This window comes from Bos taurus, chromosome 27 (genome assembly GCF_002263795.3).
Source record: "Bos taurus isolate L1 Dominette 01449 registration number 42190680 breed Hereford chromosome 27, ARS-UCD2.0, whole genome shotgun sequence".
In the NCBI taxonomy this organism is placed as follows: Eukaryota; Metazoa; Chordata; class Mammalia; order Artiodactyla; family Bovidae; genus Bos; species Bos taurus.
The window spans coordinates 9,141,064-9,156,452 of record NC_037354.1 but is presented as its reverse complement, the minus strand read 5'-3'; the positions used below and the strand labels follow the sequence as shown (position 1 = coordinate 9,156,452).

The window sequence follows — 15,389 nt, the reverse complement described above, 5'->3', positions numbered from 1 at the left end:
CTTCCAGTAATCAGAATTAGTAACTTAGAAGTTTTGACTCAGTTTCCAACTGACAATAAATATCCATCAACTAAGTCAATGTAGATCCTAACAAGGGGCAGGTTTTCGAAGTAGCTAAGCTTATCAGCAACTTAGAAAGGAGACTGAGAGAGATGCCCGTGGACAGAGTTGCTGCTGTGCTGTGAGTCCCAGCACTGTGCGGGAACTGTCCAATGGACAGTTTGGGAACTGCTCTCTCCTCCTGAGCCCTAGAGACAGGTAACACTCCTGGACAACCCTGAAGTTGTCTGTGTCCATAGAGTTTGGAATGGGGAGCAGACTCTTGTCCTGATTCCCAAATAAGCAAGAGAAATGTGATGCTGAAATTCTTTGGTAGTGAACTGAGCCTTCACTGGAGAACTGGTCAAGGTAAGTGATAGGTGAGTCATTTCGGTCAAGGTAGACAAGAGAACCAGATACTCTGTCATGTGGTAGGAGGGGAGGCAGCCTGGAGTCTGTGTGACTTGTACTCAACAGCATTGTTTGGGTTATAATGAAACTCAAGTAAAGAGTTTTCCATGGAGGAAAGCCCTGAAAAACTAGGGTCTTACAGGGAGTAATATGCAGCAGGAGGGTATCCACAACCTATGACAGAAGAGAGTCCAAGTGAAGGATCCCCAAAGACACCATTTTTCCCAAAATTACAAGCAGTTTAGTGAAAAATGCCATAGAGGTACAGCCCATCACTGGGGTTTATAAAGAGGCCAAAACTATGAGAATTTTACAAGATAATGAATTAATAGCTGGGTTACAAAATGGGAAATTAGAGCAGCTAAGGTCAGTAGGCCATCCTTCTGAACAGTTCGTTGGACCATGAAATAAACAATTTTTTTTAAGGGAAGCAAATATGGTCACCAGGCATCTGAAAGGATGTTATCAACACACCAACTGTCAGCTCTTTGAGCACCCACTTCCTGCGAACTCTCTTTACTTTCTTGTCCTCAGAAGGGAGAGGGATAAATAGTGTAATTTTTTTTTCCCTTTGAAACAATAGGAAAGGATTAGGAAAATACATTCTCCAGTTACTCAGGAAGACAGATCACAGACTGGGAAAGTTCCCCAGTCCCTCTAAGGAAAGGTGAGACTAGACTAGTAACTAGTGAAAGTCAACTGTAACCAGGCTTAGAGAACACCAGTTCATCTTAGAGAAGTGCTGACTTTAAGTCAATACTTAAAGCCCTTTGCCACACCCCCTCCCCACTCCCACTTGGTGGGTTTTGGGAGAAAAGTGAGCAGCAGAGAGAGAAATAGGTCACCACTCGTATTCCCAAGGAGCAGGTGACCTGCCTGAAGCCGGTGCCATAGTCACAGTGAAGACCTGTGTATTATAAAGGACTAGGCATTTTAATTGCTGACTTCATACTGTATATAATCTAATATCACCACGGACTCCCCCAAAGTGAACAGAAGAGTTACAGGAACCACCCAAACCTTCATGTAATGGCAAAAGAACACTTTTCCTCATTTAACAGCATTAAACAGATAACAGGGGCAAATAATTTGCAGGTATATTAAGAAAAAAAGTCTCACCAGTCACGTTCATTCAGTATCTGTATGCCATTGGCATCAATGATCATTTTTTTTTTCTGCTCAATGAAGGACAAATTATATTTCAACCATTAGATCAATTTAGTCTATAAAGACAGTGAAGTGGGAAAGAAAACATTATCGGAGTCCTCTTTGTTCCGGCTGTCCTTCTTAGTATCACCATCTGGCAGTTATCCTGTGACAATTACTGTAGAAACAAGTGGCTCTTATCCCAGTCGTCATTGAGACACACAATAGACATTTAGAAGAAAGAGAAGCTCCAATCACACGCAACACAGATGTCAGAAATGTAAACTGGGTGGATGGAGTTTTCTTTCTCTTCTCTCAAAGTTGTACAAGGCAAACAACAGATTTCAATCACCCTTTCCATCGGAGGGCAGTGATTCATCTAAAGCAGGGTCTCTGTTTCTTCGCAGTAATGACATTCAGGGCCAGCCAACACTTTGTTTCATGGGGCTGTGTGTATCGGCGGCTTCACCAGTTTCCCTGGCCTTCATCCGCTAGATTCTGGCACCTCTCCCCACTTATGACAACTAATAATATCGCAGACATCATTGAATGTCCCCCAGGCAATAAAATTGCTCTCCACCCACTCCCACTACCATGACAACTATAGGTTTACAATCAGCTGGCATACAAAAACGTTGGTTTGCAATGGAATGCTAACATACTTTATTTTTTTAACATACTTTAATTTTATTGAGTAGTTTTTAAAAATTCACAGTCTAATGACACAATGCAATATAAATTGTTAAATCTCATTTGGAAAGAGTTGATACACTAGAGGAGTGTTGAAAATTAGAAGATTTTGTTTCTCTACAACCTACCATGCATATGTGTGTGTGCCTAATCTCTCAGTCGTGTCTGACACTTTGCAACCTTTTGGAGTATAGTCCACCAGGTAAGTGTCCTTGGGATTCTCCAGGCAAGAATACTGGGGTGGGTTGCCATGTTGTTCTCCAGGGGCTCTTCCCTTCACAGGGATGGAAGCCATATCCTATGTCTCCTGCCTGGCAGGTAGATTGTTTACCCAATGAGCCACTGGGGGAAGCCCACCAGGACTTTCAAAGACAGACTATTTGCGGTACTATTAAAATGTCCTACAAAGTTTAGAAAACATAGAATCACTTTCATAAACAGCCATTTTATTGAAAATTAAAAAGACTGTATCTTAACTCTAAGACTCTAATATTAGTCACCTCAAGAGCAGCTAAAGTTGCTAATCCCAGCCTGAGTTGAGCAGGGTCAAAGCATCTATTATCGTCCCTAGATTACCTGAATGTCACTATCAAGGACACTCTTCCTGCTACAATGTATCTTGTTTCTATTATATGCAGCCATAAGAAAATACTCTCTTCTGATAATCTAATATTTTATTGCTTTATAAAACTGCTTGTTTATTAAATATTGAGGATCTCAGTCTTAGTATGAAGACCAAATGTCTTGAATATATTTTGAGTCAAACTAGGTAAGCATGGTCTAAATTTTCATGACTTTTTGACATTATTCAGACCATATTACAAATTTTCTGATGTACTAACCACAATTAAACATTTTTTAAATTCTAAAAAATAGCTTAGTCTGTAGATTTTATTAACTCTCTTGTAATAGAAATGGAATTGTCAGGGTCTCACCAAACTAGGTTTCTGTTCTTGAGAACATTTTTGTTTTGTTTACCCTAGGAATGATTACTCTAGAAATTAGAATGAAAGTAGTTAAGAAAGAGAATCAAAAGAATATAGATCAAACGTGTATATTATTATGATGCCAATCCACTTTTGATTAAGAGAGACAGTCACTATTACATTCTGATAGGTTATTTTATATTATATATTGATATTTATTTATATTTATATTATACAGTTTATTTATTTATATTATATATTGAAATTTATTTATATTTATGTTATACAGTTACATATTGGTAGATTGTTTTATAAAGAACTAACAAGAAATATTTTAAAGGATCCCGTTTTAATGGACAAATTATTTTAAACTAGGGAACAACACAGAATAGAATTTCTTTTCTTTTTAAAAACATATTTTCTTCTCTAAGCTCTATTTCCTCAATTGATATCAAGTGGAATCATATGTCAGGCCAGCAAGTGCTCCCAGCACAGCTAGTGTACACACCATCTACTTCTCCATCCTTAATTCCTAATGTGAGTGTGAATGAGTCTGAAATTGTGTGCAGGTGTGTGTGTACAATATAGGTTTCTTCTGCTTAAGATAGGAACACAATGGTGTAAAAACAAAGGCAAGATATGAAGTAATAATGGCCTTTAAGAAACTGATCTAGGGTATTCCATGAGCAGTGATATATCAAGAAGAGATCACATACAAAACTTTACATAAAATTATGGAATGCTCCAACTCTCTCTCTCTTCTCAAGGCTAGAAAACTGAGACCCTCTGGGTAAAAATGACATTAATAAGGTCCTGCTGAAAAGCAGTGCTTTTGCCAGGACTACAGAGAATCCACAATCATTTGCCTCCTCAGGAGACATTTCTTTCATCACACAGTTTGCTGCATATAATGCATTGAATGGAGAGGGAAAAAACGAATGTATGTTACTTCAACAAAAACTTGAAAAATAAGCACTATAATAAGTGCTAAAGTGCAGGAGTGAATTTGGGGACATTAAAACATTCAAAGATTTATTTCTATGTCATAAACATCCCTCAGTGTGCTTACGATGCCCTATATTTTAAACTCCTGGTAGCTACTCCAGTTGCTATGAACTTCGCCTACATAACCAACATTGCAAGCAAAGAAATGACTACACACACACACACACACACACACACTAAAAGTTAACTGTATTTTTAGATGCTATGGGTGTGATACTTCAATGCATGATGGAGCACTGTGCAAATGAAAAGACAAGTCACTTAAGCAATAATGTAGCTAATGCGGTGGCCAAGAGTGAAATAAAAGAGGAAACAGTTGTGTGGAACACTGTCATGACAATGCAACAAAGGAACAATAGAATAAGCTAAACTTGCTCATTGTGCTCCTAGGAATAGTGTTACCAGACAAAGACATTGTTCAGGCTTCAGTGAGACAATTGCCACTCACCTCAGTGACAGGCTCCATGCTTATTTGTTAAATTTCCAATGAAATCTTTATAAACTAACACAAATTCTAATTAACCAAGTCATTTTACAAAGGGAAACCAATAACACTTCTAGCCCGCATTTTTTTTCCCTTCAATACACACACACGCACAAATCATTATATAGAGTCCATTTTTGTTTGGAAAGTGAAAATGTTAGTCACTCAGTCGTGTCTGACTCTTTGCGACCTCATGGACTGTAGCCTGCCAGGCTCCTCTATCCCTGGAATTTTCCCGGCAAAAATACTGGAGTGGGGATTGCCATTCCTTTCTCCAGGGGATCTTCCCAAACAATGGATCAAAGTTGAGTCTCCCACATTGCAGGCAGATTTCTTACCATCTGAGCCACCAGGAAAAAATATTAATGCAATAGATTTGCAGTAATACTGTAACTGACATAATGTAATGAGAAAATGAGCCATGGCCTTTTTCTTTAGTCAAAATAATGTGTGTTATTATTTGGGGCTTACTGGTACTATCTTCAAAAACACTTAGTCTTTAGGACATGCTAGGTCAGGAACCAGAGGGTTTTAGAGACTGGAAGTTAAACTGGCAATCAATCATACAGCATTTCACCATAACATCACTGGTTAACTATGCCTGTTCACATTCAACAAAATGTGCATCGAATTACAATCCATATTTAACAACCCAAGGACCCCGTGGCCTGAACCGATTTGGTAAATGTAAATAAGGAACAGCCATGAGTCCAGTGTGTCTGCAGTGGAATCAACAAGGGAAAGGGAAATAGAAGAGGAAATCAAAGAGAACAGGAGGTGGAAAGGGAAAATTTGTATCAGCAGATCATTCAAAGTCACAGGCCATTGTGAAGATCTGGGTCATATTCTGCATGCCAAAAGAGGCCATTGGAAGATGTGAAGGACAGGAATAGCAGCATATGATGTTTCTACAAAGGAATCTCTACAGGCTCAGGTGTAAAATATATAGAAAATGGCTTGGAACTGTGAATCAGATGAGCCGAGGGTTTGCAATAGGCCATATGAGAGATGATCATGACTTGAGCTATTGCAAGACCTAGCAGGAGACTGGATACATTTTGAAGACAGATAAGAAGCTAATATACTAGGAGTCAGATAGCTTGAGAGTTTGGTTGAAACTCATTCTCCAGGAACCTCCTGATACTGGGAAAGGTGAAGGCAAAAGGAGAAGGGGGCAGCAGAGGATGAGATGGTTAGATAGCATCACCAACTCAATGGACATAAATCTGAGCAAACTTCGTGAGACAGTGCAGAACAGAGGAGCCTGGCATGCTGCAGTCCATGGGGTCGCAAAGAGTCAGACTCTACTTAGTGACTAAACAACGATTCTCTAGCAAGTTTCAGAGCTGAAATTAAACTTACTTCTCTCTGCCCTCAAGAGCATGTTCTTCCCATGATTCAGTGATTTCAACTCAGAATGATCATCATCATGCATAGCAGTATCGACAAAATACAGATTCCTAATTTCAAACAGAGCCTTGCTCCAGTGCTACAGAAGTGGACCATCTTGGAAAGGGGACTGGAAAATTATTTCAACAAGGTTTGTAAACCACCTCATATACTGTGCAGTGATCAGTATGATGGATATGGATATAGGATACAGCCCCAGCACCATGAAAAATGACTCTATTTTTGACATGTGAAGACAACACCTGAGTCAGAGTATTTCACAAAAGAAAAACGTAATCAGAGCTTGAAGCACAAACTGTAGTTACTGAACAAAGAATAGATTCAAAGAAGTAGACTTCAACCAGAAATCTCAGGAGGAAAAATCTTTTAAATTCTTCTGAGTCCGGGAAAGAGAATAGAAGAATGGAGATATTGTTACCATCTTTCTAAATTCCATATATATGCATTAGTACACTGTATTGGTGTTTTTCTTTCTGGCTTACTTCACTCTGTATAATAGGTTCCAGTTTCATCCATCTCATTAGAACTGATTCAAATGTATTATTTTTAATGGCTGAGTAATACTCCATTGTGTATATGTACCACAGCTTTCTTATCCATTCATCTGCTGATGGGCATCTAGGTTGCTTCCATGTCCTGGCTATTATAAACAGTGTACGAGACAGCAAAAGAGACACTGATGTATAGATCAGTCTTATGGACTCTGTGGGAGAGGGAGAGGGTTGGGAGATTTGAGAGAATGGCATTGAAACATGTATAATATCATGTATGAAACGGGTCGCCAGTCCAGGTTGGATGCACGATACTGGATGCTTGGGGCTGGTGCACTGGGACGACCCAGAGGGAGGGTATGGGGAGGGAGGAGGGAGGAGGGTTCAGGATGGGGAACACAGGTATACCTGTGGCGGATTCATTTCTATATTTGGCAAAACTAATACAATATTGTAAAGTTTAAAAATAAAATAAAATTTAAAAAAAAAGAAGAATGGAGATAAGTAACGACACATTTTTTTTTAAAAGACCAGTATCAAATCAAGTTTAAGTCAGCTGATCTCTACTTTCTCTGTAAAATAGAAGATGAGTTTAGCTGTTGAAGTAGCAGGTGGTGATGTATATTGGGGCAAGAGGCTTGGGGAAACAAAATTTTTTGGATCATGGCAGAAGAGAATGAGGAAATGACCTGGAATGAAGGGCACCCAGGGTGAAATTTCAGAGAACACACCATAGTATAGAATATGCTGAATAAATTACAAATTTATCTGCTTGACTGTGGGATTTTGCCTCATTTTGACTGTGGGATTTTTCTTTACAGCCTGGCATGTGAAGGAAGACACAATATTGAAAACTGACCCAAATGTGAAGATTTCTGGACTTTGCAGGTGAATCTCACAAATTTTACAGGTAAGAACACATGTTTGGTTTAGGGGCTGTGAGAGCTTAAGTGATTCATTTAACTTTGTGAACCCCAACTTCACTGCACAATTGAGATAAATCTTAACTCACTGTGCTGTGGGGATTAAGTTAGATATGCTAAACTGATCACTGTATGATAAATGGTAAACAGTCTAGAACTGATAATCATGATTGCTACTGCCATTGCTATGAAAGTGTATTCTTAAGTGGAATACATATAAATGATCAGTATAGAGAAGGCCAAAAATTAGGATAGGATTTTGGAATGTCCGTGGGCAGAAACCTTGAAACATCAAAAATAATGGGAAGAGGCTGCATGAACAAATGGAAAACTGACGTGAAGAAAGTGAAACTATTTTTACATCTTTCCAATTTGTTGGGACCACTGTGCAGCCATAATCCTGCCGTCCCAATAGTGCAATGTGTTTGCTCTAACTTCTGGCTTTGATTCATCCATGGTTTCCCTTGATTTACTTTTTATATCAACTCAGTGATTTATCTAAGTCTTTGGGTTTTAACTCCCAAGGGTGAATGAGAAGGCAGGAAGGGATGTTAATACATTCGGTTTTTTGTTCCTTTTTGCTTGTCACTACAAGACGGCAAGTTTCCCCCCCCACCTCCTGTTCACCCAGATCCATTTCCAGTATGGCCCCTAGCCCCATAATCCATCGAAAATGCTCCTTAAATGCTTATAAGAAATATGATTTCTTCCTATAGACACACATGGGTATGTCTATCCCTCTCAAGGTAGAGTTTATCAAACTTACTTTTGTTCCTCTAATGTGACCTTCATATTTTAACATTTTTTCCAGGGTATGTGCAGACCTCTCTTTTCATGCACATTTTCTGCAGAGAGAGGCCGATCATCACCCAAGGAACCTTAAACCATTTATGCGCCAATCATCTTTAAATAACGAGTCTAAGTAGTCTGCTGTCAACTCTAGACTCAACAGTTCAAAGGGTGTTCACTGCCTCACAGGTGCCTCAAATTTAATGTTAAAAACAAGCAAACAAAAACAATTGAGCTTTTACATTGAATTTGTATTTTCCATTTTTTTTAATTTATGATTCTGTCTCCTCTTTTTCTATAAATCATGTTATATTAATTATAAATTAAATTACTATTAAACAACCAGACTATATCTTTACAACACAGACATAAGAATTTGCTGTAAGCCTTCAAATAGCTTCCCACTATACATCAGAGACAGATAAGGAAATGGTGACCCATTCCAGTATTCTTGCCTGGAAAATCCCATGGACGGAGGAGCTTGGTAGGCTACAGTCCATGGAGTTGCGGAGAGTCGAACACAACTGAGTGACTTCACTCACTCAATCACTCATACATTAGAGAAAATCCAAACTCCACAATAGACCCTAAAAGGCCCTTAGTCCGGCCTGGGACATGTCTCATGAATCCCTTTCTATATCCGCAACATTTTTAGGAACGTGGACCTCCTTCCAGACACCTGAAGACATACAAGTTACTCTGTCCACTTTAGGGAACACAAACCCTACTTGAACCTAGAACCCTCTTCTCTATTCTTGACTGATTTCTTCTCATGATCCTAGTCTCATATTAAATGTCACCTCTTCAGAGAATATACCATTAATATCAATCTGCTCCATTATTGTCCATCTCTTCACCTTGCTGTTTCCTACCTGGTATTTATCACACTTTTAATTATATGTAGTTCAGGTTTATGGTCTGTTTTTCTCCCCTCTACACACAGACACCATGGCCTTGAAAGAGCCATGAGCCTGACATGCTGTTTCCCATTCATCACCCAGCACATAACTCATACCTGGTGCATGATAGGCAAACCAAAATACTCCAAATGAATGAATACATAAAATACCAGCTCACTTTCTAGCCTTGTAAAATAGATGCTTTTATGCACAAAGAAACTTTGATTCGTTAACAGCAGAAAAAGCTCCAAGAATATTATCTCTGTAAATCTCCCTAAACAATATATCACTTTATTTTTATATTTTACCTTACCTTTGACATAGACTTTTCATCTCATGATCCAGAAAGAAAACTGCTTTTTATCAGGAAAGAAAAATGTCCAAAATCTATATAACACTTGATCACATTAAGTTTTAGATTGTATTTATTTTGATGAGAAAGGTTTTCATTGCAATAGCCAACTCTAAAGGGAAAGTTATATTAAATATTACATATACATTTACAATTTAGGATTGAATTCAGTTTTGAATCTTGAAGCAAATTCAAATAGGCTTAGGTTGATATTTCACTGAAACAGTGTATTTGCCAAACCTCTAGTGACCCTAGTCAGCTTTTCCTTCTAAATGCCAGAAAATGCATCAGAGTTTGATTAGAACCTACCTTAACACTGGTGTATATTTCTTAATAATAGAATTATCTTGTTAATAATGAAAATCATTTTGTAACTAATACAGCGTTTTGGAATGAACAATAATACTTCCCTAAAAATGCTTATGTACTACAAACTAGCATGGCATAGCTTGCTTCAGATTTCTGTTTTTGTTATTGGGAAGGTTTTAATATATCTTAATTGTTTCATCAAATAATTATATTAGTTCATATAAATGTCAAATAACAGACTCAAATTATACTTTTATGTCCTCCAAAACTGTTTTCAAAAAAAGACAAAAGAGTCAACTTTTTGTTAGCTAACTTTTCTTATATAAAAATATTTATCCAAAAATAACATCATAATTCTTGCCACAATGAGACACTGTGAAGCTGCCAGTCATTGCCCACGGTATAGAATTGCATGTGAAAAAAATTTCATATTGTAATTTCATGGTTCTTCTTGAACATAGAAAATCTGATTGATTGCAATCATTTACACAGCCAGAGAAGAGAAGAATATTAAAAAAAAATTCAAATATATCATTTTAAGCCTCTATCTACAAAGCTTTGGGAAGTGAACTAAAATGAGAAATCCCACACTCCGTCCAGATTGCATAAAGCAGCTGTGAATTCAGATTCCACACTTCATCTTTCATTTTGATGTGCATTCTTTTGATCCCTGGAAAGAAATATATTTATAATTTCCCAAAGAACTGCCTCAGAGGTAAGTGGTATCCAAATATTGTTCTGCAGAGATAAAAAATATACAATGTCAGTGGTATTTGGCTATGGATTGATGATGCATTGCACAAGAATATAGAGACATCATTCCTATAAAACTGGTACAACATGATGGTTTAGGGATTATTTAACCTTTAACACAAATCATTTTTATTTTCCCACTGGAATTTAAGGCATTTTATTCTGTTACATTGCATTTCCTTTTGTTTCCCCATTTTTTCCTGCACTAAATCCATGGAAAATTTTGTCTTCGGCAAGCTGTAAATAAAAGAATAAAGAATGTGACTGCAAGGCAAACAAACTGAAAAAAGATGTAGAACCAATTTCCAGAGAAGTTATATTTTAATGTAAGTAGGTTTAAGTCCATGCCAGCAAAAAATTTTTAAAAATTAGAAATAAATTGGTTCTATGTTTTTTCTGAAGAGTTCTGCCAGATAAACTTAGGTGTAAACAATAACAAATTGACAATACGATAGACAAACATACTGGCAACAGTACATTTTATCCTCGTATTCTTCCTACTCAGTGTTATAGAATGTTCTATTAGAATTACTTGAAGGCACATCATTGACAATAAAGAGAAGAAAATCAGACAATAAAGAGAAGAAAAAGTGATCTTGAAAATTAAAGAAAGGGCAAGTCAGAGATAACTTCATTTCATAAATAATCTGACATCAGTGACAATTTTGAGTCTTCCTTTTGCTCTATTTGGCAAAAACATTTGCATTCCTTTAAGGAGTTCTGCAGAGGTAATGCACATGTCTTTCCTTTGTAACAGAGTAACATTGTAGTTGGTACACAGTGTTAAAGAGAAATAAATAATAAAATGTTTTGAGTTCTGCTGGGATGATAAAAGTGATTTGTATTAAAGGTTAAATAGTCCCTAAACTATAATGTTACAAATTTTATAGGAATGATGTGTGTATATGCTGGAGCATCAGCAGTTAACTGCCAAGAACCATGACATTGTACATTTCTATCTCTACAGAACTGTACTTGGATAGCTGCTGCTGCTAAGTCACTTCAGTCGTGTCCGACTCTGTGCGACCCTATAGACGGCAGCCCACAAGGCTCCCCAATCCCTGGGATTCTCCAGGCAAGAACACTGGAGTGGGTTGCCATTTCCTTCTCCAGTGCATGAAAGTGAAAAGTGAAAGTGAAGTTGCTCAGTCGTGTCCGACTCTTTGCGACCCCATGGACTGTAACCTACCAGGCTCTTCCATCCATGGGATTTTCCAGGCAAGAGTACTGGAGTGGGGTGCCATTGCCTTCTCCATACTTGGATAGCAACTGCCTCTAAACAGATCTTTTCAGATATGAGAGCAATGGATATCTTATCCAATAATGAAATGAGGGATCCTGACCCTAAATGGCACAGTAGATCATTCGTCATAAAGTTCATTGGTGAAGTGTTGATCATCTGACTCCATTTTGTGTTTCATCAATTGTTCAAGCAAGCTAGTTTTTTTTTTTTTTTTTTGCATCGAGTGGGGAATAGCTTGATTTAATATAAATTAAGATTTGAAATAATTAACTTTGCCTTTTTCAAAAACATCCTTGAGATGTGGAAGTTTTTCAAAGCTTACTAATTAATTATATTTAGGAGGCAGTTGTATAAAAGGATGCACAGAATTGGCAATTATCTGTTGAAGGCAGGTTATACAAAGTCATCCAAGGAAACTTTAAATATTTTAATTATATTAATGTCAAATGCAAATATGCTCCATACATTCAGAAAAGTCTAACTGGATATTAAATTATTTCTGCATATGGGAAATGTGTCAGACTCCTTAAAATAACTGTAAGAAATATGACTTGATAACCTCTATTTTAATGTAGTTAACTTGTGTTTCTTCCCAAGTGAAGACATTCACAATAAGTAAATAAAAACTTTAGTGGAACATTGGTGTATTATATTAGAATATTTTTCACAAAAGTCCTTACATTTTAAGTACAGTTCTCTTAGACCATAGGTTTAGTAGAGTGTAAAATATGATGTATACATCACTTTGATGAAGCGTAAAAGATTAAGGATATGTTTATATATAACAAACCAAGTTAATTAGTTTCTGATATCACTTTTCAGAATGATAAAAGCCCATTTTTAGGTATCCTTAAGTCTACGATCTACATCATGATGTGCAGGGTGAGTTATATACATTCTTTCCAAATTTTCCTGATCATTAGCTTGGAAGTTATCAGTTGATTTAACTTTAGATCTAGAAGCAGATGATGAGATGAGAGGCATATAATACAAATGAGTGAAATAGATTGGTTGTTAAAAAAAAAAGTCAACTGCCATATCACAAACATCCAAACTCTGTGTGTTCTAAAATAGGCTGTAATTATATTGTAACAAAAAAAGGAGGTTACTGGAAAATTTGAGATCAAAATCTCAAAAAAAAAAAAAAATTCCATCATTATTATTTCCTTTGATTTGCAAGGTAAACCTGAGACCCCCTGCCTCTGTTATCAAGCTTAGGTCTCTTACTTTATTTACACTGTGCTGTGCTTTCACATTGAATGAAACTTGGCTTTCAACCTCTTAACAGCAGTAATATTTAATTTTATTCAGTTTCTTACTGGAAAACAGATACTTCCATAAAACTAAGATACTTCGCTACACAGAATTTTTACATCACAGCTCTTATATTTAGAATAGCTATTACAAAGTTTTCTGCAAGACTCAGACATTTCAACATTGCTGCCTTTAATGTTTAAACCTGCATTGCTCCATGATAAAATTTCTAACTCTAGCTCTTAACTCTAGTCATATTATATGACTGAACACTGTGGGGTCATTGTTATCAGTTTTAAGTCTGAAATTGTATTTTTCTTTCCTTCCTTTAAAAAGATATTTTAGGAGTTATTTAGACAATCCTGTTAAGTTCCAGAAGAAGGTGATTTCTGATTAGTAATATAAGCCAGGTTAGTCTGTGACAAAGGGTTTCCAAAGGCATAATTTCACAAGAAATTGAGCATGTAAATCATACACTATTTCTTGCTACATAGTATTTTATAAGGTACTTAGAAGATGAATAATAACAAAGGGATAATGTCATTGATTCCATCTTTACTTGGAAGCTAAGATGTGTTTTTATTTTAGATGATAGAAACTCATTGCATGTCACATCTCAATGAGGTTGTTCAGGATCAAATAACAAATCAACTAACTTCCAGGCAGTTCAGTAGACAATGGCGAAGCCAAGGAAACATATGCAGATGACTAGCTTAATCTTCCTCTACAGCAGGAGTTCCATTTAAACTTCTTACTTAAAGCAGATCAAGGTGAATGATGAGGGTTAACTACTTTGTCATCACAACATGTTTCTAAATACTATTTAAGACATACATTAAATCCGAAATTAACTGATCACCTTTGGAACATTGCCTTGAGTCATTTTCCTTGGCAATTGTATATTAAACCTTTCCAGAATGGCCCAACATACAGGCATACATATAAATACACTCACACACAAAATCAGGTTGTGAGGGAATTGTGGTCATGAACCTCATGTCCATAAGTTCCAAACCACATCACAATTCCCCTGATAATGCATCACAAATACGTGACATCAGCAGGTGAAAACAACACAGGTCAGTTTCGTTTCTTATTTGTTTTTTGCTTAATTCAAACTGGGTGTGTTCTGGGTATGTTCAGCCATACTTTATATATTTTCAGCATTCTGGGCAATAAGCATTTAAGTTAATCTAATATTTGCCAATATTTGCTGCATTTCTATATTTTTTCTTCATATAATATCTCCAAACTAATCAGTTTAGAAAAGTATTGATATAAAAAAAATTGTTTTCATTCATGATATAACTGCCTCTCAGACTAGCAATACTTCATTAACAAATAAACCCTCTTACACTTTTAGTCTTTTCCTTTCAGTTCATTCTTTTTCATGACATGTCATTTCTTCATGTAACTCATCACTATGACTGTTGTTTAAAACTGGTGCCTCGAACTGCACTGTTTTAACACAGATGTACTTGGTTTGCATGTTAAATACGTAAGAATATTATTTAGTTCCACTCACTAAATAATGCGTAGTTTTCCTAAAACATTCATCTTCTTGGTTTAACATTTATAAATTTTCTTTTGTTAGAAACACTTATACAGAAGAATATTATGTATTTTTTAAAAGAAATCTTGTAAGCACAGTGACAAATGGAAATACTGTTTAATTTTGGTGTCAGGAGGAGGAGGCAGGAAGAAATTACGGGAACTGTGATCAACTACAGATCAGCCAGTGATCAGTTCTACACAACCATGGCCAAGAGAAGATGTTGGCTTTCAGTTTGGAGCTCTTCCAGTTTTCCAAATGAACCTGGGATTTGCAATTTTGACCTGGTATCTCATGATTTTTGAGTGTTGATTCAAAATTGTTTGATTTCTGTGGACGAAACTAAACATGATAAAACCTGGATCTGACTCAAGACCAGTGTCTTTGATGTCTAAGCTCCCCAAACCAGCCTCTATCTTTTTATTAACGAGGAAACTAAGATTCAGAAAAATGAGGTGATTTGCCCAAACACACAGGTTGAGGTCATCAAGAAATAAACTATGATACAAGAAGATATAATGGGATACACCACACTTAAAATATGTTTAACATTAATATTTTCACTGTGATTCACTTCTAAATCAAGCCGTAAACATTAACGAATACCAAAGATGTAAACTCTACTGAAATAACACAGATCACAATCTGTCTTGGGTTATTTCAAATTCAACCTGAATACAGGTTTAGGACAGAGAATTTCTGAATATTTTTGC

General features: G+C 36.5%; 1 long non-coding RNA gene across 2 annotated transcripts in view; it reads left to right on the top strand.

The window, feature by feature from the left end:
- The window catches only part of LOC132344088 (uncharacterized), a 97,010-nt gene extending 81,929 nt beyond the window's left edge, over positions 1-15,081 (top strand). The window contains exons 3-5 of one of the 2 annotated variants that reach the window (XR_009493202.1): positions 7,424-7,512; positions 12,693-12,752; positions 14,810-15,081. This is a non-coding gene — a long non-coding RNA (uncharacterized lncRNA). The remainder of the gene's footprint in view (positions 1-7,423; positions 7,513-12,692; positions 12,753-14,809) is intronic. The other variant, XR_009493203.1, reaches the window with a different exon arrangement.
- Positions 15,082-15,389: the final 308 nt, after the last annotated feature.